Source organism: Clupea harengus, chromosome 9 (assembly GCF_900700415.2).
Source record: "Clupea harengus chromosome 9, Ch_v2.0.2, whole genome shotgun sequence".
Taxonomy (NCBI): Eukaryota; Metazoa; Chordata; class Actinopteri; order Clupeiformes; family Clupeidae; genus Clupea; species Clupea harengus.
In genome coordinates, this window is record NC_045160.1 from 10380978 (window position 1) to 10406531 (window position 25554).

The following is a 25554-nucleotide window of genomic DNA, read 5'->3' on the forward strand; positions in this document are numbered from 1 at the left end:
TCTGTGGGACGGAAGGCCCCTAAGGGCCACGGTGCATGTGGACCCCCACCTCTTAAAGAGATCCCAGATGACTGACAGGCCAGTCCCTCTGTTCTCTGTTCTCAGTGGGGGGAGAACGAGTGGCCCCTGATTCGCCCAGCCACCGCCTTGCTCACACACTGTGCCCCATGCTGTTTCGCAATCCATTTCTAAATGCGGTTTGGAGAGCCCTTTTCTGGGTGTGTCGCTGTGTGTGTGTGTGCGTATGTGTGTGCGTGCGTGCGTGTGTGTGTGTGTGTGTGCGTGCGTGCGTGCGTGTGTGTGTATGTGTGCGTGTGTGCGTGTGTGTGTGTTTGTGTGCGTGTTTGTGTGTGTGTGTGTGCGTGTTTGTGTAGGTGTGTGTGTGCGTGTTTGTGTAGGTGTGTGTGTGCGTGTGTGTATGTGTGTGTGCGTGTGTGTGCGTGTGTGTGCGTGCGTGTGTGTGTGTGTGTGTGTGTGTGTGCGTGCGTGTGTGTGTGTGTGTGCGTGCGTGTGTGCGTGCACGCGTGGAGAGAGGAGGCTGGTGGCACTGCCAGATTTAAGTCATTAGAAATGAAACAGTATTGGACTCGGCCCCCATGAGGGAATTGGCCAGACTCTGTGCTTAAGTGAGAGGCTTTCATGAAGTCTGTTTCTCTCCGGCTGATCAATACGCCGCTATTTCTCTCACATTGTTATGGAAGTAGGGGGGTGATCCATCTCGGAACAGAGAGAAATGATAATGATATGAAAATCTATCGAGCCGGCGCGGACTTTAAAGCGGCGAAACGGTGTGCGCGTACAGGTGTTGGTTTGTGTGTGCTTAGTCAGGGGCTTCAAATTGACCTTTACTGATGCTGCCAACTGGAACAGTTTTTAAAACTGTGATTAATTTGAACAAGATGAATTTGTCGCCGGGGTTGAGTGGCAGTGGGGGTGGTTAATGGGAGTTTAGTGAAATGGTGGTAACTAGGAAGTGTGTGTGTGTTTATGTGTATGTGAAAGGTTCGTAGTGACCGGGGCAAACTGCCTCTGATCTCCTCTCGGCCCTCTCCCTAGGGCTTGTGTGCTGACCCCCCACCCCCCCACCCCCCCCAGGTGCTAACTGTGCGACAGCAGCTTGATCTATCGATTGCTGTAAGAGGGGTTCTCCTTGCCTAAATGAAAATTCATGAAACATTGATGAAGTCTCCAGATTATTCTTTTATTTTCTTCCTCCCTTTCTCTCCACCCCTCTCTCTCTCTCTCTCTCTCTCTCTCTCTCGCTCTTAGCTGGTGGGGGATTTAAATGAGGAGTTGAATGCTTTAGTGCCTCAGGGTTGGGGGCGGGGGTGGGGGTCAGAGGTCAGAAGGTTAGTTGGAGATGGAAAAGGAAAACAAGATGCAGAAAAATTGACAAATTTCTGCAATGGAAAAAATAACACATGCACACCAGTATGGCAAGGAAGAATAAAATTACAGCACACGCTCAGGGCAGTTTCAGCTACTTAATTCAGGAGTGAAAAGATCTCCAAGGAGAGAGGGAGGAAGCAGCAGAATGAGAGAAAGAGAAAATATGACCCTTGCACATTTCCTTATTCCCAATGTGTGCTGAGGTACGGTTGATTACTGTAGCTCCTCCGACCTTCAAGGCCGTATTAGTTCCAGGCTCCTGTGTATCTATCGAACAGATATCTCTCCACTAACCCTCCACCCCCCCCCCCCTCCCCCACACACCCCCACACCCTCACCATCCAACCCCAACCTCTTTCCTTTCCCACACCTGACCTCCCCCCATCACCCACAAATGGGCTGTGCCGGACCCTGGTGAGATAATTGAATTGCTGGGCTGCTGTAACAGATTGAAACCCAGTGTCTGCTGAGGCCGTCGCGCGCTGCTGCTTCACGGACATCAGGCTGGGCTGAGAGAGAGTTGGGGGGGTTAGGGGGAAAGAGGGAGGGAGAGGACCAGCCTCTGAAAAATAAATCCCTGCATTAATAATGCCTAGCCAGGTTGCTGGGAAGAGCCCACTGACTAGAATTAGCCTTCCGAGTGCAATGTACCCCCCCACCCCCCCTACACACACACTCACTCACACACACACACACACAAACACACTCCCATTTTGTATCATGGGTTACTAAACCAACCAGGGCATAGATGGATGAGCAGGAATTCCTTTGCTCTGTACTGATAAACAAGGAGTGTAGGCCAGTTAGCATGTCAGTAGTGGATATCACTGTTCTGTCAACATGCGTAGAATTTACCGGATTTTATCTCAGACTCCCTGTGTTGAGTCCAGTGTATCTCAGTGCAATTACAGGCACATAGATATTCAAGAAGAGGCAGAGGAAGAAGAAGAAGAAGAAGAAGAAGAAGAAGTGGAGCTTGGATCTATTGCCCAGTGGGCCGATTGCGCTGGTTAATCTAATTTCCCCTGAAATGCTGAAGCAGGCTGACTCCGGGCCTACATTGAGTGGATGTAGCCACCACAGATAAGAGCGAATGTACTTTACCACTACCACCTCCACCACCTCCCTACTCCAGCCCCTGCTTCACTTAGACATAAACTGGGTCAATGAGCAAGGCCCATAAATCATACTGAAGCTCTTGTCAGAAAATGCCAGGCCTTCGTCGCTGCGTTGAATAAATTTGCTAGCATAGCGGATATGGGAACACATACATAGGTACGTGCGCGTTTGACAAGCCGCACCCAGGGCGACGGAACCGGGAGGAAAATGCTAATTAGCTGCTATCTCTGCAGGTGTAGAGTGTGAGCGCGTGTAGCGCTAGAAACAGAAGGATGTTAAACGAGCTCCAGAGGTTTTTTTATTATTAATTGAGGGAAGATGGTGGAGCTGTCTTATCCTCTGCAGGTTGCCAGGTAGAATCTTGGCTTATTTTCTTGAGACGTGTGATAAGAATATTATATTCAAATATATATTTTTAATTTGGCTTCCAGGTTTTGCGACGTGCAGGTCTTACTGCGAACGTGTCAGCTAATCATGCCCTGATGTCAGAGTTAGTGTTGGCTCTGGGAAAGGTTAATTGCTACCCTCATCACAATTAATCAGCAGCCTTCTGATTCACTGCCATGTTAATCTTGCTTTCTTATCAGAGGTGATGTGCAGGTCTGCCATTTCCGTACAATCGTGTTTTTTTCATTTCATTGTTGAAAATTAAGATATTTACATAAGTTACAAGGACTACAAGGACAAAATACATATTGGTAGTGGTGTCATATCACTGAAATGAAAATGTTTTCCTAGTGTACACTACAGTAATAGAGAGAGTCGGCTGTAGTCGGAACAAGAGCTTGCCAACAGTTTGGGTGGGAAGGCAGTGACCTGCTGATATAGCGACATTTGAAGAATGCTAAGCTGCAATAATGGGATAGAGGTGACTTTTAGAAAAAGGTCCTTTGGTAGCAGCCAGTGTTGTCACTTTGCAATTAAAGAAATTGCTAGCAAAAGGTAGCATGTGTCATGCTCTGGACAAGGTAATTAGATAGACAGTGGAGCTGCATGACAAACTGTGTGCTGTGAAATAAGCAGAGAGAGAGGCAGACAGAGAGAGAGAGAGAGAGAGAGAGAGAGAGAGAGAGAGAGAGAGCGAGAGAGAGAGGCAGACAGAGAGGCAGACAGAGAAAGGCAGACAGAGAGAGAGACAGAGAGAGAGGTGTGCCGTATCACACAGGTCATGTAAGTGGGTCTGTTCTGCTCATGTAGGGGCATTGCACCTTACTGAGGGGAAATAGAAGATGACAGCGATGACACGGCTGCCTCTCTCATCAGCCAATCTCAGACTAACAAGTGCCACCACGGGAGCTTTAGAAGGACAAGGGCATTTGCCAAGTACTTTGAATCTAAATATTTAAAGGATGCAGATGCGAGTATAGTTGTTTTGACCCTGCGGACAGATTTTTGTTGTGGTTACAGTTGTTGTTGTTGTTGCTGATTCCCCTTGTGCATGTTGTTCCCCGCCTTGTGCTGGCCAGGGTTGTGTTTTGTGTGTTTGTCTGGAGGCTTACAGTGTGATGAAGCTCAGAGCAGCTGGATGTGAGAATGCCGGACAGGGCTGGTGTGGAATGTTGCTGTGCGATAAGAAAGGTGGGGAAGACAGGCAGAGAGAGAGTGGAGGGATGGGGGGCTGGGGAGTAGGGGGTGGGGTGGGGGGTAGGAAGTGGTGGTATCTCCCGGTGATAAAAGGTTTGAAATAAAATCCCTGATTGAATGTGTCAGAGCTGCATCTGGGCTGCTGGAGTCAGCGCCCCTCTGTAAAGAGATGCCTGTATCTGCAGTGTGCGTGTCACACACACAAACACACATGCACACTTACACACACACACACACACACACACAGAAGCAAAGACTCACACAGACATCATCACACACATGGATGAATCTCTCTGCCCTATTTCTGTTTAACATCTCCACTATACACTGATAGTCTAGCTCCAGCGGTATGCTGCAAGTGTGTGTGTGTGTGTGTTGTAACTTCCTCTTCTTCCCCTCTTGTTGTCCACTGGAATGACGTGTGAGAATCTGGCGGGCAGCAGAAATGGAAAAGTGTGGAGGAGGTGCTTTGGAAAGCAGATTAATCACTGGTCCCCTGAAACTGTGGCACTGCAATTCTCTAGTCCTCGGACACACACACAAAAGCACACATAAACATACACACACACACACACACACACACACACACACACACACTCACATCCACACACCCGCACTTAGCAGACTTCCTACTGTCACAACATCCGGGCTGGCTACAGCAATAGATTGAGTGTCTGTGTGTTTGTGGGTGTGTTTGTGTGGGTGTGCACATGTGTGGATATTTTCTATGATTGGAGTCATCCCATACTCACAGTGTCTGAGTGCTGACTCCCTCTCTCCTTTCTCTCTCTCTCACACACACACACACACACACACACACACACACACACACACACACACACACACACACACACACACACACACACACACACACACACACACACACACACACACTCACACACCTAATTTACTGAAGTTCCATTATCTTGCATCACTCAAACATCCCACCCTCTTGAATGTATTACTACCGCAGAGACAGTAGAAAAAGGACTTACAGGGTAACGGAGTGCTGGAAGGAGAGACTATGACAGAGACAGAGAGAGGCTAAAGCAGTGCTGGTCAAAGAAGGCTAGAGATAAAACAGTGGAACAGCACCTCGCTCAATCCCTTAATGAGACCCGGTGTCAAGGTCACCCTCATGCCCCCCTCTTTCCCCTTGTGGGGTCACTCCCCCTCCCATCCCACTCCCCTGTGTGTGTGTGTGTGTGTGTGTGCGTGTGCGTGTGTCTTTTGTGTGTGTGTGTGTGTGTGTGTGTGTGTGTGTGTGTGTGAGTAAGAGAGACAGAGAGAAAGGGAGAGAAAGGGAGAGGGTGACAGAGAGAGAGAGAGAGAGAGAGAGAGAGAGAGAGATAGCATGCGTAAGTGTTTGTGTTTGTGTAATTATGTTGGTATATGAGTATGCCTGCTTACACAAGTGTATGTGTGTGTTTGTGTGTGTGTGTGTGTGTGTGTGTGTGTGTGTGTGTGTGTGTGTGTGTGAGTGAGCAGGCCTAACGCCGAGTGAATAAACAGGCCCAGGCATGGTGCTCTGTCATGGCAGACAGGAGAGTGAGCCATCAGGCATCAGCCCCCGGCCCCTAGTGCTGAGCCAGCCACTTCTCACGCCCATTACCGCCAGCAAGATGAAGCACCAGTCCCTCCAGCCTCTCTTCTGTTTCCTTCTCCCTCACTCACTCCCTCACTCTCTCTTTCTCTCCATTTCGCTCTCTCTTTCGCTCAATCCCCCTCGCGGAAGTTATTGAAAGCACTGACACTTTGACAAGTATGCTTGTGTCTCTGTCTTTATGTGCGCACACATACACAAACACACATTGAGCTTCCACTCCCCTTTATCACACACACACACACACACACACACACACACACACACACACACACACACACAATGCGGAGATGCCCTGAATGGCTAATTCTGTCTTGGAGCTCTGGGTCTCTGTGGTGCCTTTCTCTGGAGGACTAGTTTGTTTGTTCAGCAGTCGAGAGCGGCGTGGTGAAGGGCCATGATCTGCCTTCAGAGACACGCTATGCTAATGACGGCAAAGCCCTGCATCGCTCTGCACCACAAAATGCTAAATCCAGCAGCTCGCTCGCTCGCCCCATCTCTGTTTGCCAGCCAGTCAGTCAATCAGCCCGCGCTTACCAATCCATCCACTTCACTGGTCCATCAAAGCCCACAGTATCTGATCTGGCTGGCAATTTGAGAAGCAGGTTTCGTTGTAAATAATTTAAACCTCCTCAGGCCCATTATTGATCTCCTTTAAAAATTTGGAGTGTGTTTGAAAGCCTTTCTTCTTCTGCCTCTGCGCTTCTTTGTGTGCTCTCTTGTTAAAATGCCTGAAAGAAAACTGCATATGTGCGTATTTTTCTGTTCGTTTACGAGTCCAGATCCCGACTTGTAGCAAAAAAAAACATGACTTGTTTATATTTGATTACTTTTAAACCTCCATTAGATGATTGAGAAGAAATAAGCTGATTTGTAAAATGCGGTTGTTGCAAACACTGACTGAGCTGTGGTAGCGATGCACATTCCACAGCAAAGCAATTGATACCTCCAAACCTAGTGTGAGGAGTGGGGGGGTGTGCAGGGGGGATCATCCGACCGTGTCCCGGCAGAGACGGCAGTAATAATAATATTAATTGAAAAATCTGCCCTGCCATCATGTCCCATGAGAGAGGCGGCATTCTGGCGGTGACCTGACACTGTGTCCGGGCAGGATTGGATCCAGTGACCCCAGGAGCACCCTGCCCCCCCTCTTATCAGCGAGCCCATCTCTATCACTCGTGATTCCTAAACCCTTCTCCTTCTCTCGCAGGAGCACCCCACGGTACCTCCTCTCCTCGCGGGTCGCCCCAGTGTTGGGGGGTGGGGGTGCACCCCAGGGGATGGAGCGGGGATCCTGTAATCTATCATTGGGGGTTAGTGTTTGGGGAGACAGGGGGTGTGGGTTGCACAGAGGTTGGAACCCCATCTTAAATGAAGGAAATTGATTTCCCTTCTTGTGTGGAGAATGTTGGCCTGTGTTGGTGTTAGGCTGCCTGTGCGTGTTTTGTGTAGGGAGGTTCTTGATGTCTCCTTGTGGGTATGATTTGTACGTGCACAAACACATCTTAGAATAGCCGCGTGGTATTTTGGGAGTGATATGGCGGCCATCATCATGGGTTTGTTTATCTCTCTCTGTGAGGGTCAGGACTGCCACAGCGGGTGGCTCAGTGATGGATGTTACATTTCTGGACTTTGTGACCCATGGGTGATGCATATTTACACATGCCTACACACACATACACACACACACACACACACACACACACACATACATACACACACACATGCAATCACACATATACAGACAGACAGACAGACACGATAGTAAGAACGAGAGTCTCTCTCTACATTCAGTGCCCTTAACAGAACCACAGTTGGGGCAGCGACCAGCCAAGCTGAAGATGCGTTTCCCTCCCCAAGTGTTCACTGGCGTCTTTGAAGTGTGCCTTTGAAAGTGCCAGTCATCAAACATCAGCGCCCTTTCGTTACATGGTGACATGGGCCGGTATCCTATTTCCAAAGGCAGGGAGGGTACCATAACTCTGCCTCCCCCCTTCCCTCTCCCTGTTTCACAGCTTCTCAACCCCCTGGCATGCGTGTCCAGCTCCCCGGCTCCTGAGTTATAGTCCCGGCCATTTTGTTGTGACTTGCGGTGATCTCTGGATGGCACAGACAGATATTGTGTTTGTCTTGGGTTACTGCATGTGTAAGGAGACACCGACAGACTACTGCCCCCCCCCCCCCCCCTCAACAGCTGCAGAGTGGAGGTAGTGATGAAGGGGTTGGACACTGGGGGTTGGATGGGGGGGGGTTGGGGGGGGTTAAAGGACGGACCGTTACCCAAGCCTTCCCTCCTTGCGTGGGCCACTAGTTCCACCACTCCTCCCCTCCACCCCTTCCCCCATCCCTGACGCACCACCCAACCATGCATCCATCCATCCTTCCTGTTGTGTGAAAGTGATCTGGGCAACACCATGCAGATGTCTGTGGTGCCGTGCTGGGCCGGGTGGGTGGGGGAGTGTGGAGGTTGTGGTTGGGGGGGGTGTGTGGGGGTATAGGATTTTAAGAGCTGGCTAATCTTTCAAACAGCTGTGGGTATAATGTTGATCTCTGTGTTTACCATCTGCATACTGCGGCCGCACTGAGGAAACGTAGCTGTAGGAGCTAAAGCTAAGGAGTCACTTATTGATTTGCATGCACTTAATCCGTATGGGATAGAATCCGCCATGCCTACTCTGAGCCTGTTTGCTAGTGTTTCTGTGCGTTCTTCCCTATGTGTAAATGAGAGGTGACTTCAGGACTTGGACGTTTGTCCTCAGGTGAACAGTGCTCTGTGTGTGTTTTTTGTGAGTGTGTGCTTGTGCGTGTGCGTGTGTGTGTGTTTTCTTTTGGTTCTTAAACTCCTTGGTGTAAGGAGCACGTTGGCTGCTGTCTAATCGCATTACACCGCCCAGGGATCAGAGACCCAGTGGAGGGGTCAGCTGAGGAGAGGAGAGAGAGGAGAGAGAGGAGAGAGAGGAGAGGAGAGGAGAGAGAAGAGAGGAGAGAGAAGAGAAGAGAAGAGAGGAGAGGAGAGGAGAGGAGGGGAGAGGAGAGAGAGAGCTGGGGCAGGGTTTGAGTCTGATGCAGATGCCCATGCTGAGGCACTGCTCGCTTTTCTCTGGGGCGGTGGTGTGGACACAGTGTCTGCTCACGGGACGGCTGAACGGAAAGGCCCGTCCAATCCCACTAGACAGGTGCAGAGACGTTGCGCGGCATCGGAGGGGACAGTCTTTGTTTGGGTTTGGAGACATGAGGGACTAGGTGTTCTTGGAAGCACAGTGTCCTTTTCTGTTGTTCTTTTCAGTACTTTTTTTGTAGAAAGAAAGGAGACAGGTTGCAAGCCTGACTAGAAAAAATACTGTTGCTTTGACACACACACACACGCACATTCGCACACACACACAAACATGCATACATAAACATCCACATGCAGACACACACACAAACATGTATACATACACATACACACACACACACACACACACACACAAACATGCATACATACACATAGATATACACACACACACACGCATGCAACATAAACACACACACACACACAAACATGCATATATAAACACACACACACACACACACACACACACACACACACACACACACACACACACACACACACACACACACACACACACACACACAAACATGAATATATAAACACACACAGGCGCACATATACAAATGTGCTAACACCAAAAGCACCAGTCTAGCCAAATGCCAAGAGCATGAAAATCAGTTTGTCCATTCAAATGCAAAACAGAACCTTATCTACACTGAGCCCTTTGCAGGTCCCGATGCACTGCACTTTCCAGGGCAAACCTATTATTCCGAGCAGTGTGTGAGTGCATACATGTTTGTGTGTGTGTGTGTGTGTGCGTGTGCGTGTGTGTGCCTGTCTGTGTGTGTGTGTGTGTGTATTCAAACTCTAATTTTTTTTATAAATCCTGTAAAGTTCCTAAAGAATATAGGCATCCTGTGTTTGGCTGAAATGCAACACAGGAAAGAGGATCATATCTCCTCTTTCTGGAATTTTCTCTAAACCACAACTCCCATTCTGTTTCCTTGTTCTATCAGCAGTTTCCTGTTTGGGCTCATTTACGGGCCTGTATTTGTTATTTGTACAGCTCTCAGCCAATTATCTTACCCTATAGGTTGCATACCACACAAACACAGTCTTCTTATGCAGTTACACAGCTTTATCAACACATTCAGAAACCTCCGGACGTGGAGGGGCATTATTAAGTTCCAAATGTCTCGTGTGTCATTGTTTGACAGTCTGAGAGATGGCCTGAGGACCACAATAGCCATGAAATTGCTGTGATAATTCAGTTGTTCATATCTGCTTCCCTGATTTGATTTGCCAGCATGATGGAGATGCGTCCAAACCCGAAAGGCAGGATTGAGCCGTGGGAGTGGGGGTGGGGGTGGGGTAGTGGGGGTGGTGGCTGGGGGCTCTGTACGCTGTGTCTGTAATTGTGTGTATTCGTCACCGATCTGGCGCGATTGCATCACTCTGCAGGAAATGAAATCAAGCCACGTTGAGCAATTGCCAGGGGTGTTGGGCTGACTGGCGAGTAAAGATCTTTAAAAAGCATTAACACACTCTTATGTTTCAGTCCACTGCATACACATGTGTGTGTTCTCTCCTCTGCAGTGCATGTTTGAGGATGTGTGTAGGCGGTTTGTATTTTCATATGTGTGCATGTGTGTTGCTGAGTGTATCTGTGTGTGCATGTACACAAGCGTGTGTGTATTTGACCAGCATATTCTAACTGGTACCTCCACCTTCATTGCTTTTAGTGTTTAACTGCCATTTACGATCTGCTAAAATGGCCCAGTAAGGGAAAATAAAGCCCCAGACACTGCACTGATGTGTGCTCCAGAGCTTAATTGGCCCACATAAGCAATGCCCAGATATTAAACATGAGATTTAGCCTCTCGATTTCCCTGTTTCTCTCTCTCTCTCTCTCTCTCTCTTTCTCTCACACTCTCTCATTCCCTCTGTCTCATTTTTAAAGGCCCCGCTGGAATTCTGCTTGCTAACAGACACATAAATTACCGGCCTGTGACGTTGGGAGTATTGAGCTGGCTGTAAATGGTGAGGTGGAGATGATGGCGAGAGGGGCATTATGCACAATGTTTCTGCAGGGAGAGGGGGAAAGTGCACGCAATTAGAGAAGCGTTACAATAATAACTACATGTGTTTAGTCAGTCACTCTGACAATTTACACTCGCACAGTCTCACGTGAACGTGAAGTGTAGTGTGTTACCCCACCGCGCCTGGGTAAATACACACACACACACACACACACACACACACACACACACACACACACACACACACACACAAATATATATTCACACTTTTGAAAAACAATATTAAATCATCTTCAGTCTTTGAGGGCAATAAAGCGAAATACTTATTTTCGTTTTGGTCGACAGACATAACCATCCCAATTCACATTGCTGATAAGTGCCTTATCTCCCAACAATATAATATAAAATATATGACTCCATTTCAGCATTCTGACATAACACAGTTCAGTGCCCTTTAATTTGATTTGCTGATGATTCAACGACATTAGCTTCTAACATCTCGGACCACACTGCTTGGCACTAAATTACACAGCTTATCAACACCCCGGTTCAATCCACATCCAATGAACATCTGAACCTGCTCAGTTTTCATTAAGCCTGCTGCTTAGGACTGATATTAATGGGCTTTGACATTTGGAACTAGATAGGAAGACCTCTGATCCACCTCGCTTATGACCCCTGACTGGACATTGATTGACCCTGACCTGAACCCGTACCCTAATATACTGGAAGGATGCCTTCTCCGCCATATGCTTTTTTTTTTGGCAGCTCCCTATCCCAAGCGGAGACACGCTGATGAAGTTACGCTCTGTTAAGGGATTTTATGAATGGTGACATGGCTGGCTTGAGCTGTGGTAAAGCGAGGTTAGGCAGGTGTCGCTTTAAGAAGTGAAAGCAGATTACGTGTGACTGAATATTACGCAAGAGTCCGTCAATGCTCTTCAGCATTAGGGGTTAAGACCTGACACAGACATGATGACTGTAGTAGTTCAGTTCTGCTGAGAAGATTCGGTGAGAGGATTAGACTGCTTGGCGTGGCTGGGTGTTCATTAGTTCATTAGTCTGGTTCAAATGTCTCATCAATGCATGCAAAGCAGGGGTGCTCTATCTAGGATGCCAAGCCTCATCCTCAATTTGGCCATCGTCCCAAAAGAATCCCAGAGCCCAAACCACATCCTCCAGGAGGTGTGTGGAGAATCGTTTTGGACTGTCACGCATATTTCTCTCTAGAATGTTCTTCCCATGTTGGGGGTTACGGAGAGGGGCTGGGTCATGGAGAGTGCCTTCTGCTGTGTGTCCACTCGTGTAACTCATTGTTTATCTCTCTCCAGTGGAGGCTAAGAAGGAACCCATCAGCCCCTCTCCCGCACCTGCCTCTTTATCTCCCAGAAGCTTTTGGCCTCGGTCCTAAACCCCTGTTCACCCTTCCTGCATGCTTACAAACACACACACACACACACACACACACACACACACACACACACACACATGCACACTCCTCCTCCATGATTGCAGGTCCCTCACTGTCTGCAGATGATAACCATTTCTGTCCGACACCCAGGTCCCCCTCCTCCTCCCCTCCTCCTCCTCCCCCTCCTCCTCCCCTCCTCCTTCTCCCCTCCTCCCACCGGCAGTGCTTGGAGAATCAGGTAGCAGCGCAGAGCAGGAACGGCGACAACTGGGCCACTAATGAAATTAGACGCATTCTCTCATAAGCTTTAATAAGTCACTCGACTCGATTAAAGGCAGTTGGGAATGGAGGGAAGAGAGAGGCAGCAAGAGAGAGAAAGAGAGGTGGGAGAAGAATGGGGGAAAGACATAGGGGAAAGGAGGAGGAGGAGGAGGAGGAGGAGGAGGAGGAGGGCGCAAGCAATTTAAAAGTCCGCTGGTGTCTCTGAGCTGCGGTGCTGATTGTAATAAATATAGCCTCAACCCCCCCACCCCCACCCCCAACATCTCAACACCCCAGCTTGAAATCCACATGTCGGCAGCCATCAAGCCCCTTAATCCTCCCAGCACATTTCAGAGGGGAATCTTCCCCTTCTTTTTCTTTTTCTGTCTCCATATATTATATCTCACACACACACACACACACACACACACACACACACACACACACACACACACACACACACACATTGACACACATTGACACACATTTTCATTTTCTTTTCTTGTCTTTCCTTTCTTTTCATTGGTGTATGCCTGCATGTCCAATGTGGGGGGAGGTGAGGTTCCTGGTTCTGCACTGGGAGTGTCTGAGGCGTCATTAGCTCCGTTGAGTGGCAGACGTCAGGCAGGAGAATCCAGCCCCCCACCTCAGTTAACCCCCCAGCCCACCCCACCTCCATTTACCACCCCATCACTCTTCCCCTGTCATCCCCTCCGTCCCCCTTCCAAAAAAAACCGCCTGGCCGCCTCTCCCCAGGCCCCAGCTGGGACAGTGGAAACCCAGCACCGGCTGCCCACTCTGGCCTGGCAGCTCAGCCCGGCTTAGGGGGGCCCTGGTGTGGATGGAGGAGGTGTCAGCTAACAGGCAGACAGCGCTGGCCCTCTTCACTCCATCCATCCATCCCTCCCTCCAACCCAGCAGGGGAGCTTCCTCTTGGGGCCGCGGCCATGGCCACGGCCAAGAAGCCTGCTGGAGAAGCTGTGAGATCGGGGGCCGGTCGGTGGCTGTGGGCAGGGTGTTGGTGAAGTGTTGGCACGGGGGGGTTGTGGTGTGTGCGTGTGTGTGTGTGTGTGTGGGGGGGGGGGGGGGGGTGTGTGGGGGGTCAGACAGTGCCAGGGTGAGGGCGGAGCTGGCGTGGTTGGTGAGGTGACACCAGCTTCTTTGTGAGAGACGGGGCGGCGTGGCCGAGGAGGCGGGTGGCGCTGTGCCTCCTGCAGTGAGGCGCCCGTCCTCATTAATCACAGGTCCACAGCTCAGTGGCCCTGACAGCCTGCAACCTGCTGCCCCGCAACAAGCCCAACCACACACACAACACACACACACACACACACACATCTAAACACACACATCACACACACACACACACACACACACACACCTATACAGAGACTCATGGGACTCATGGGTAAGAGAAAGCACAATGCCATCAGGAGACAAGGGGCTTGTGACAGCTGGGAGCAGACATGTGAACCCCTCCATTTCTACCTCATTGTCTCTCCTTCTCTCTCTCTCTCTTTCCCTTTAGTCCCCCCCCTCCCCATCTCGGGTTCACAAGTTTTGATACATACAGGCCAAAGGTCAATGGATTTGCCAGGTCGCCTCGGCAACCCCTAACGGCATCAAATGTCAGCGGCTTGGCCGCCCGTGACAGCACTGTCAGCTTTAAGAAAGAGCCGGACACCAGGCTTCCTGCTGGGCAGAGGAAGAGAAGAGGAGAGAAAAGGTGGAACAAGAGAGGAGGAGATGGAGAGAGAGAAGATGTGGGTGGGGAGGGGGGGGGTGCAAGAAAAAGAAATGAGGAAGGGAATATGAGGAGAGAAGGAAAAGGGGGAGGAAGGAAATAGAATGAGAGACGAGGAGGGTGGGAACGATAGAGAAGGAGAGAAAGTGAGAACAGAAGAACAGAAGAGGAAAGAAAGGAGACAGAAAGTGTGTGTGTGTGTGTGTGTGTGTGTGTGTTTGTGTGTTGGGCGGGGGTGGGGGGGGGTTGGGGCCCGGCAGCGCTCCAGTGTTGGGGGTTTGGGGCCCGCGAGCGTCGCTGTGATCCAGTTGTGTCAGGGCAGCGCACTCCTCCTGTCACTCGCACTCTAATTGGGCAGGGTCAGCCCTCACGAGGCCCAAAGCCCAATGACCCTGCTTATGTCCCACCACATGCACTCACACACACACACACACACACACACACACACACACACACACACACACACATCCACACACACACACACACACACACACACACACACACACACACACACACAGAGAGAGAGAGAGAAGTGCACTCACAGACACACACACACTGTTTGTGTCTGAGTCTGAATGTGTGTTTTATGTTAGCTGTGTCTGTGTGTGTGTGTGTGTGTGTGTGTGTGTGTGTGTGTGTGTACGTGTGTACGTGGCGGTCACCCCTGGCGGCGTGTGGACAGTGGGGCGCTGGCTAACGAGGTTTTGCGGGCAGCTGAGTGCTTTGTGCCGGGCGAGCGCCTGGTGTGTGCTCTATGGTGCATCCTGCAGGGAGCCTCGTCTGCTCTTTGTGTCTCCTCTCCTGTTACTGCCAGCGCAGGGTGGGGGGTGGGGTGGGGTTGGGGGGGGGGTGGAGACAGAGAGAGGAAGACAGAGACAGACAGAGGAAGAAAGATGGCAGGATGGTATCAGTTGAACGCTTTGTGCCTGTCCCCCTCATTTTCATACCTCTCCCTCCTCTCTATCCTCCCTTCCTCCCCATCCTCTGTCTGGTGAAGTTGAACAGCAGGTTATAACCTCCTGGATCACATGCTGCTCTGAGGATGGCTTTTCCATGCTGGGCCTCCTGTTTCTCTCTCTCTCTCTTTCTTTCCCCCCTCTCTCCCTCTCTTTCTTTCTCTCTCTTCCTCTTTGCTTTCTGCTTTCTCTCTCGCTGAATTCTTTCAACAACCTCAGAGGAAGAATTTCCACAAACATGGAAATGATGGTTTCAGAGATCCAAGGGTCTCTGCCTCCTCAACCATTACTTTTGTGTGCAGGGGCACCACTTCCTCTGCTCACAGCCAAGTGCACTATCATCCATCTAACTGGCTTCTGTTGCCACTTAGCACTGCCCTGTTCTGAAAGGGGTTTTCACGCACACACGCACACAAACACACAAACACACAAACACACACACAGAAATAAAGGGTTTGAGAGGCATTTTGTTTCATGTTCAACCTGGATCTCAGACTCATCCAGACCATCACACAGACCCCCCCCCCTTCTTTCTCTTGGCAGATGCCAATGTTTTGAATCATTCCTCAGAAGCTTTTCTTTAAAAGCTAATGCTCTTTCCAGGCCTCTTGTGCATAAAATGCATTAATTTACCTATAGAAAAGCTATTCTATCAGAACAAGCTCCACCAACCATATGTCTCATTTGAAGGGTGTTTATACGTTCACTTTTACTTGTACACTATAGTGATCTGCAGAAAGCACAGAGCCTGCAACATCAGTGCTTTTGGAGCTGGTCAAGTGGCATCATGATAGAAATCTGAGATCCAGCTCTGAAGCTGTGCCTCTTGGTGTTTCTCCTGGCTTATAACAACTACAGTTCCCAGCCCAAATCAATGCACACATCATCAAGTGCAGCTAATAAGAACCTGCGCTTCCCAATCCCATAGCCATGCAGCTCCGCGGTGGTGGTGGTTGGCTCTCAAATACACTGCCTGGCCACCAGTGTTTACTTACCACTGAAATGATTTGATTTAAATCACAGAAACAAGGGGACGGGGAAAAGCGAGGAAAAAAAAAAAAATCCCAAACAAAACATCAGAAGAAGACCGCAGAATCAGAGAGATAGAGGCTCGGCGAGGGAATCCCAGTGGAGTACAAATCCCTTTTCACAAATCCCATTGTTAGGAAACCATGAAACCGGATTCCTGTAACAAGGCTCTGATCAGCCAAGCTGTGGCCCAAAGGAGTCAATTAGAGGAGAACGACCCTTACTGCCAGCCCTTTATTTTGCCCTCTTTCTCTCTTTCGCCTCCCTCTTTCCTCTCCTCTCCTCTCCTCATCCCACCCCACCCCCCACCCCCACCCTGTTCTGTTCCTGCTCGCCTCCTTCAAACAGCTGATCCTTTCATGGCCTTCTCGGAGCATGACCACGCAACGCGCTGACCAATCTATGCCTGGAGCCAGCTTGTTAACCCCGGCAGCAAGGGCTTTCCGCACACAAAAGCGGAGAGCACTGGGTGTTTGCTTACTTGTTTTGTCAGTGCCACTGGCCAGGGCTTATTTGCTTTGTGTGTGTGTGTGTGTGTGTGTGTGTTTGTGTGTTCTTGCATGTCTTTCTTTGATCACTTTTTGTTTGTTATTGTTTTTATTTGTGGTTGTTTGCCTTCGCTCTGTGAAGTTCATGTTCTCTCTCTCCCTCTCTATAAAGACTGAAATAAGTGGTGCTTAGGCTTTTGTTATGTGTCTGTGTGTGTGTCTCTCTCCATTACTGCTAGCTAAGTGCATTGCCAGGCCTCCAGCTTCAACCCCTGGTGGGTAAAAACCTGTCTGCCACTGGGGATGCATCCATCTCCTCTCTTTGGAGCTATGGAACACAACAGCAGCTATTAATTCCTGCCAGTTGGAGGTAGTTACTCGCTGGTTTAATTTTTGTCATTTCCTCCCCTCTCCTCCCGCTCCCACATATTATCATAATTTTCTGAAGATTGCACAGCCCCCCTGCCTGTGGGCCTCAGGACAGGCGTCTGCATGGCATAAACACAATTGTGTCTGAATATCCAGGAAAAACATCCATTCTCTATATATTTCTACTTTGTCCAGGCATCAAGCTTCCAGTCTTAATCACTGACAATATACAATATTCACTCATTCTATGCTGTTATACTGGTATAGTTGATGTGTTTATGTAAACTGTATGTGATAGGCAATTTCACCTATGATTGTGTCTGTGGTTGTCTCATAACAACATATATAGAACTGCAGGAGTCTTGACAACCGGTATGTTTCTTTAACCCAGCGTCTGACGGTGTATGAGAGCAACCCCTATTTGTGGCTGGGATTGGAATGTCACACGTTTCAGCTTGACCCCTGCTGCCCTCCTGTCACTGAGAGAACGGTTGTCGGCACACGGCGATGTCAGGGCGCTCCTGGGTGTCATCACGTCAGTGCGTGTTCCCTCACGCCGGCCTCTGTGTTTCCAGGAGAGACAAATAGAGGGGGGATGAGGGTGTCCAGAGAAGAGCACAAGAGGGTAGGAGGGTAGGACAAGGGATGATAGGAGGAGGTAAATGGAATGCTAGGGTGGAAGTGTGGAAAAAAGACACAGGAAGGCTGCAGCAAATATGATAAGGCTTGATGTTTTCCACTCCTGAAATTTCCCTTGTATGACTTTTTTTTTGTGTGACTGTGAATGTGTATATGTGTGTGTGTTTGTTTGTTTGTTTGATTGGGTGTCTCCTAATGTCTGTGTGTATGCGCATCCATGCGAGGCAGGTCGGCGGCAGAAACCCGCTCCGTTCAGACGTATTCTCCTCAGCCTACAGAAGTCAATTAGAGGTTCATTAAAAAGCGAAATGAGTTGTTATAGATTTAATAGGAGAGGTGTGCGGGAGAGCGTCGGGGCCGAGCCAGCAAGACTCTTCCGCACGTCTGTAGGGAAATGACAGGGGCCCCCCTGCGCCAGCCACGGCCTCCACTTAATGGCTTCTGTTTGGCCGTGATAATGCCCGATAATTAGTTAATCAGGGACAGTGCGCGCTCACATACACCTAGCGCGTTAGCGGCTACATGCTCCCCCCCTCAGTGAGGCTGTGAAGATAAAGGGCTGGGGCTCTGTTTTTTTGGAAACCTTTTTTTTTTATCTTTATCGGCTGATGTCCAAATGGAGCCTGGTTGGGCTGCCGTGTTTACGTCTCACCCTGAGTGTGTTTTCACTAAAGCATCGACCCTCCCTAATGCATTACCTTTTCCGAGTGTAGTTTTCTGCTAAAATGGTGGCCTGACCCGCTATGTTTAGATGCCAGTTCAACAAAGAGATTAAAAGCGTCTAAGGGAGCCTTGGCAGGACATGTAGGGGTATAAAAGGGGGAAAAAAAGAGAAAATGAGAGTGGGCATTGACAAACTGTCCCGCAAGCCCCCTGAGCTGCCATCGTTTTGTGAGCTATGTGCTGTTTTCTCTGCAATCAATTAGTAAACATTCATTAGTGGGGCCATTCCTTATCCAGCCCTGTCAGGGACAAACACCGGAATGATGGCGCCTCTGGGATAGGCGAGCAGCTGCACCCCGACTCCCAATAGCACCCAAAGGGGTTCCACCCCTTCATCACACATGAGTCAGGCTACCCATACATCTACCTGTGGAGGATTACAGCCCACACTTGTAGTTTGCTAATATCAAGCATTTAACCTTAATTATCCATACGTTAGTGTTTATATAGCCGTATAAGGTAAAGGCCTTACACACTGGTTCTTTGTTTGTGTGTGGCACTGGTATAACAGAGTAAGATGCAGTTAATTTAGTACAGATGGCAGATTGAAGAATATGGCCAAACTTTTGCCAAAGTGAATTATAAGTGAGGTGCATTGCAAGCTAAGAAGAAGTGCCGTAGAACCATCATCCCATGACCTCAGTGCAAACTCATCTCAAACATTAATGAGAAATATTTGATGATTAAAAGCAATGGTTCTGCCTGTCTGTAGCATCTGTAGCATGTGTGTGTGCGTCTGTGTGTGTGTGTGTGGGAGTGAGCGCCCTCATGTATGTGCACACATGTGTGAAACAGACCATCTAGTAGAGTTATGAGTACAGGCCAGGGAAGATTAAAAGAGTGATATATTGAATGGCATAGTGATGGATGAGGGCTGCTGGGAGATCAATTAAACAATAAGAAATTAATTCTGCCTGCAACATGCTCATTAGGGACTTGCTTGCAAAGGGGAGGGAGGGTGAAGACGTGTCAGGGATTTTTCTTCCTCCTCAATCACTCCATCCCTCCGCCTTCGCCCTGCATTACCACGGCGACAAGGAGGGGAGAAACGCTAACAACAACATTCATTAGCGAGGACGCTATTAACCATGCTGTCAAAAGGGCATTGATCTATCTCTAAATGTGCCTTGATACGCTGTTTGCTCTATACAGCCCCCTAAAAGACAGACACTTTTGTTAGGCTGCCCGTGACAGAGCTGGGGCTTGACATGACAGAATTTCTCCTGAATTGAAAGTGACACTGTCCTGGTGAATATGTCCTCTTAGCCCTCCACTACTCCCGTGTGTCACTGTGTCAGGACAGTGATGCGAACACGGGATAAATGTGATCTGTCACCTGCGCTGCTCTCCGGGAGTTTTTTTTTATAGAGCTCTGCTCTTCACTTTCTCTCCCTCAGTTTTGTCTCAGGACAAAGTAGAGACGCAGTGGAGATGGTGGAGGTGTAATTAGCATACTTGGCATTAGCCTTTAGCGAAGGTCTTTTCAGGGGTGTGAGGAGCAGAGAGAGATGACGAAGCGTGCTCCGTGCGAGTGTGCTCTCTCTTCACACCCTGGAGATGTTCCCCATTGAGAAATAAAAAGAACCTTCTCTTCGGCAGGTCAGAGTTTTGACTCGTCTCCTTTTTGTTGTTTGCTTTCGAGGACACCAGATGGAGCACACTTGGCCAGAACCTGACAAGCCCGTACCCAGGGACCCAGGTGTCGTGAGGAAGAGAGGGGAGGGGTGTGTTCAGAAAATCTCCACTGAGACTGGTCTTTTACCTTATGTTACTCGTGGAGGTGTTTTCTACTTACAGACTTGGAATTCTTTTATGGTATTTGGCTAAGCTAGTCTCTACAACCTGTACTCGCAGCGTACTTCCTGTGGCTCATTGTCCTAGCAGATGGAACAAAAAGGTGACCCCACACACACGCAAAAATAATCCACGAGTCATTGGCTTCCCCTTAGCGACTGTGTTCACCTGAGCCTGACCGCTCCTCTAGTCAAACACGGCGAGCCGGACAGGAAGTGAAAGGAGAATCGAGTTGATTACCGCCGCCGCTTCTGCCGCTGCGCTTCGTGTCGTCTCATCAAACGGCCCCGTCCGGAGCCTCGACAGATGTGAGCAGCAGCTGCCAGCCGGCACTGCCCGTCGTCTCGGAGCTGTCGCTCTGCATTTGCTGGCGGCCGTGCGTGCGTGCCCGCGTCTCTGTGTGTGTGTGTGTGTGTGTGTGTGTGTGTGTGTGTCTCTGTGTGTGCCCGCTGCCACTGCCGTCGAGTGTGCCCAGGCGCCCGTGTTGTCTCAATTCATTTGCCCACGCAGCCGCGCAGCAGCCGGCCCCTTAATGGAGTCTAATATTAAAACACGAGCCACTTCCAGCTCGCAATTAGCCGGCCGGCTCCACCTATTAACACACACATATTAATGACGTCTCGCTGGGCTTCCCCCTCTACCAACCCACCACAGCCCAGCCCCTCCTGTCCCCCTACCCCCCACGTGAAACGGGCAGGGCCCTGGCGCCGAGGTACCCTGCGGCCCAACCCGAGGAGTCGTGCCAGGGAAGCTCTGCCTCCGTCTGGCGCTGGGGGCATAGCTCATTTTGGCACCCTGCCGGGTAAACTGCCCGCCCTCTCCCTTCACTCCCACCCACCCCTTCTGCCTCTGAGGGGGGATGGGTACCCCTGCCGTGCCAGACCAGGGAGGCTGTGGGCACAGACGGGGTGGACAGATCTGAGGGGTTAGCGTGGCTCGTGCTGCTACGCTTGCCGCGATGTCTCTGCCAGGCCAGCCGGAAATGCCTGCTGCTCGTGCTGAGGCCAAGAGGAGGTGACAGGACGCACTGAAGGACGGGGACGGCGGAGGAAGGGGGTCACCGCGGGGACATTTTGGAGGTTGGGAACGTTTGAGGGGTTTATGGCACAGATGTTTTGGGGGGTGTCCATGCGTTTTTAATTTTTTTTTCATCTGGGCTTTATGTGGTCAGTGAAGGGCAGCGAGGTTCCAGAGGACGCAGCGCTATTAAATGTCCAGCTGTCTGCGCAGTCAACCGGTGTGTGTGTGTGTGTGTGTGTGTGTGTGTGTGTGTATTTGTGAGTAGATGTTCTAAGAGAGAGAACAAGTTAGTGTAGAGTGTAGGCGTGAGTCTCATATTGCCATATTGTTCTCGTGGCTGCATTATATCTAGTAGTCCCTCTGCTTTTGTCCACTGCCATGAGTCTGCTTTACTGGCTCACAGTACACCCACTCCAGGTGATGAAGTCAGCCAAAGCTGTCCTGCTGTCATTCTTTTCTGTTTCTTTTTCTGTTTTTCTCCTCTCTTCTTCTCTCCTCCTTTCTTGTATGTATTCATTAATGGCCGAATGATGCTTGTGAAACGCTGATGCTTCATCTAAACTCCATACTGATACTGTCTCAGAGTGAGTGGCAGCAGGCAGACTGTGTGTGTGTGTGTGTGTGTGTGTGTGTGTGTGTGTGTGTGTGTGTGTGTGTGTGTGTGCTTTGAGATTCTTCGTTCCCTCTATTCCCTGTGTGTGTGTTTGGTGCTCTGTGATGCGTGTTGGAGAACAGATTGCAGTCTTCATTAAGCTGTGAAGCTGTCTAAATCCTGACAGGTCCTTCGCTGGGCATATGCTCACTAACGCTGCAACTAAACTCAGATAAACAAGAGAGACAACAACAACAACAACAAAACATAAACTTTCCCTGTTCCATAATTATTTCTCCTCTCAGCCCCTTTTCATCTATTTTGCTTCATTTTCTTTCTCTATCATGAAATCTTTTGCTCTCTCAAACTCTCGTAAATTTTTTATCATCAGATGAACAGGTTTGTTTTGTATAGCATTGTTTCCCACTTTTTAATTAAGCTGTTGTCACAACGGCTTTCTCATTTGTATGCAACTGATTGTGGTTTGGTACGGAGCCTGTGAGGAACAGAACTTGTATAGAGGTAATGGATGTCTCTCTCTCTCTCTCTCACTCTCTCACTCTCTCGCTCTCACTCTCTCTTTCTCTCTCTCTCACACACACACTGACTCTGTCTGTCTCTTCTGTCTTGCTGTGTCTCCTGTGTGTCTGTCTGTCTCTGACTGTGTGGTGAATGGTAATGAAATGAACACTGGGTGCAAATGAGATTCTAAAGGCCACGGTGCTTCATCACCAGAGCCGTGGCACCTTCCCACTCCCCTCTGTCTCCGCATGGCTGAGTTATTACCATGCACTGCAGAGCCACGCCGACCGTGCCCCAAAGAATGGGCAGACATGCACGCACTCACGCACTCACCCACACACTCACTCTCTCTCTCACACACACACACACACACACACATACACACACACACACACACACACACACACACACCACACACACACACACATACACACTCACTCTTTCACACAGACCCACACACACACATACATACTGTCTCTCTCTCTCACACACACACACACACACACACACACACACACACACACACACACACACACACACACACACACACAGGTGGAGTCATGGCTGGCAGTAACAGTGTAGAGATGAGGGGTCCCAGCGAACTGGACAGGCAGTGGTGAAGGAGGAGGAGGGGCAGCCACAGCCCTCTCCTCTAATGGCTTCCTTTATTAATCATAGCATGATGAAAGCCAGTCACCATATGTAATTGCCACCTCTGAAAAAAAATACAAGGTCTTTGTTCTCTCTCTCTCCCTCTCTCTCTTCCACTCCCTCTCGTTTTCTTTCTGTCTCTCTGCCCCACTCTAATTCATGTATTTGCTTTTTTTTTTTACCAGCGTGTGGCTGTGGGTCAAGGGTCAAGGTTCATATGAGGGAAGATGCACACGTCAGTCAATCAAAGAAGTCTTTTGCTCTTCACTGCTGACAGATCAGACCCACAATGCAAGGCTACACCAGCTTCTAATTTGACACCATTCTTTAATATAGTCATCCAGAGGACACACAGCATCCTTGCATAAAGTGTTTTCTACTGTTCTGCTTTCTGACATAATTGTGAGGAGTGGTGGTGGCAGTCGAGTGATGGCAGCCAGTGTTTGTTTTGATGTGTACATTTGGCTGTGTGTTCCCATTTGGAACAGGAAGGTATCCCACCACTCCTGAGGAAATGGTTCTAGCCATCATGTCATTTCTCTGATGTCAATGCAAACAGCTAACTAAACATTGTTTTCCCTGAGGGTGCTGTTTGTGAATCTTTTGATATTGTTTTGTGTGTGTTTTAATGAGAGAGGGTGTGTGTGTGTGATATATGTTGACAAGGAGTCCTTGCTTCTTTGGCTAACAGAGAGGCTGTGTGGCAGGCTGCTGTCTTCACAAATACATCACCATCTAGACCACGTTGACTAGCAATGGGCTTAGATGGGCAAATACAACAAAAACATTTCATTTCCCATAGTTCCCCATAGTAAATACTGCAGGCCATATTTGGCCATAAAAAAATTAACACTGCAAAATGATCCATGTACAACTGGACAATAAACACTTGAATAAATCAGCCACCAAACAGTGACAGTCTTATCAGCATCATGGAGCTCATCTGCTTCCCCTCTGTTGTCTTTCCTCCTCTCATTCTCCTCTCATTCTTCTCTCATTCTTCTTTCATTCGTTCTTTTATGAAGTGTCCAGGGCCATGGCATGGCTGGTGAGGTCTTTCACTGTGATTTCATGGGGGGAAAGATGTATAAATCCAGGGTCACAGCTGAGCGAATTTCTGTTGAGCCCAACTCCCAACCTTTTTATTGATGTTGAGATATATATATATATATATATTTCAATACAGCTATTGGTGTATTTTCATCTTGCTTGTTGCTTTCTTCCTATCTTGTTGCTCTCCCCCTCTCTCTGCCTCTAACTCCTTTCCCTCTCTCTCCCCCTCTCTCTCTCTGCCCCACCCTGCTGAGCATGCTTTTGAGGTTCATAGCTGGGAGATGTGATGTGGACCAGTGAAACCCCCCTCTCCATCCCCCAGCCCAGCCTCCTCTCCCCGTCAGACACCCAGCACAGGGACACACTCTTCTCATTAAAAAAACAGCAGCTATTAATGTTGAATGAGACGAGGGGGGAGACTCACAGAGAGAGAAAGAGAGAGAAAGAGAGAGAGAGAGAGAGAGGGAAAGAGAGAAAGGGAGAAAGAGAAAGAGGTGGGGCTAACATAATGAAGTAAGAGGAAAAACAGTGTATGTATCGCGTGCGTGCGTATAAGGGAGAGAGAGAGACAGACAGAGAGATAGAGAGAAAAAGAGAAAGAGAAAGACACTCGCTGACACTTTCACACTCGGATTCCCCCTACTGACAGACAGACAGTCGCACACACAGACAGACAGACAGACATAGGGACAGACAGTGCGATCGCTAGAGAGTCTGTGAACAGCCATAACAGAGAATGGCACGCAAGCATGAGAAATGCATGAGTGGTTTCAACCGACCCGCTGGCATCTCCTCCTTGTCACGCTGTCCTGGTCTTTACACACAGTTGTGGTACAAGCACGCACTAGTCATTTACCACACACACTTACTTACCATTCATCATGCATGAGTGATTTGTTTTCAGATATTACTGACTCTCATATCCATATAGAATATACAGACAACGCACATGCACACACACACACACACACACACACACACACACACACACACACACACATACACACACAAAGACATACAGATTAATGAAAAGAGGCCCAGTGTAGACTGAGTGTTAATGGTGAAAAGGCCCCTGCTGTGAGAAGTGAGATTGGTGTAGGAGGCCTTTATGATCACATGCACACACACACACACACACACACACACAAGCGTGCGCACATACACGCACATATGGACACGCATACATGTACACGCACAGACTTACACACAGACAGACAAATCCCTAACATCTCTGTCCTCATTCTTTCAAAAGATTGAGCACATATAACAGACCTCTTTTTTAAAAGTCCTCATGGTATTATGATCGAGTGAATTCAGCTCAATCCGTCTCACAGGTAATCCAGAGGGCATTCCGTCTGGGAATTCCCCCTGGTCCGTGTCCCATCCAAAATGACAATCCACTCAATTCCAATTCAGCTTTCCCAATTCCATTGACAGCTTAGTCCACTGAATCAATGTCATCAATTGAAGATTGACCCCCTTGACTCGGGGTCTATGAGGTCCATGGGGGGAATAG

The 25554-nt window shown here is 49.1% G+C and overlaps 1 protein-coding gene across 13 annotated transcripts in view; it reads left to right on the forward strand.

Moving 5' to 3' along the window:
* robo2 (roundabout, axon guidance receptor, homolog 2 (Drosophila)) overlaps positions 1 to 25554 on the forward strand; it is a 362580-nt gene that overhangs the window by 187802 nt on the left and 149224 nt on the right. The gene's annotated exons all lie outside the window — the stretch shown is intronic.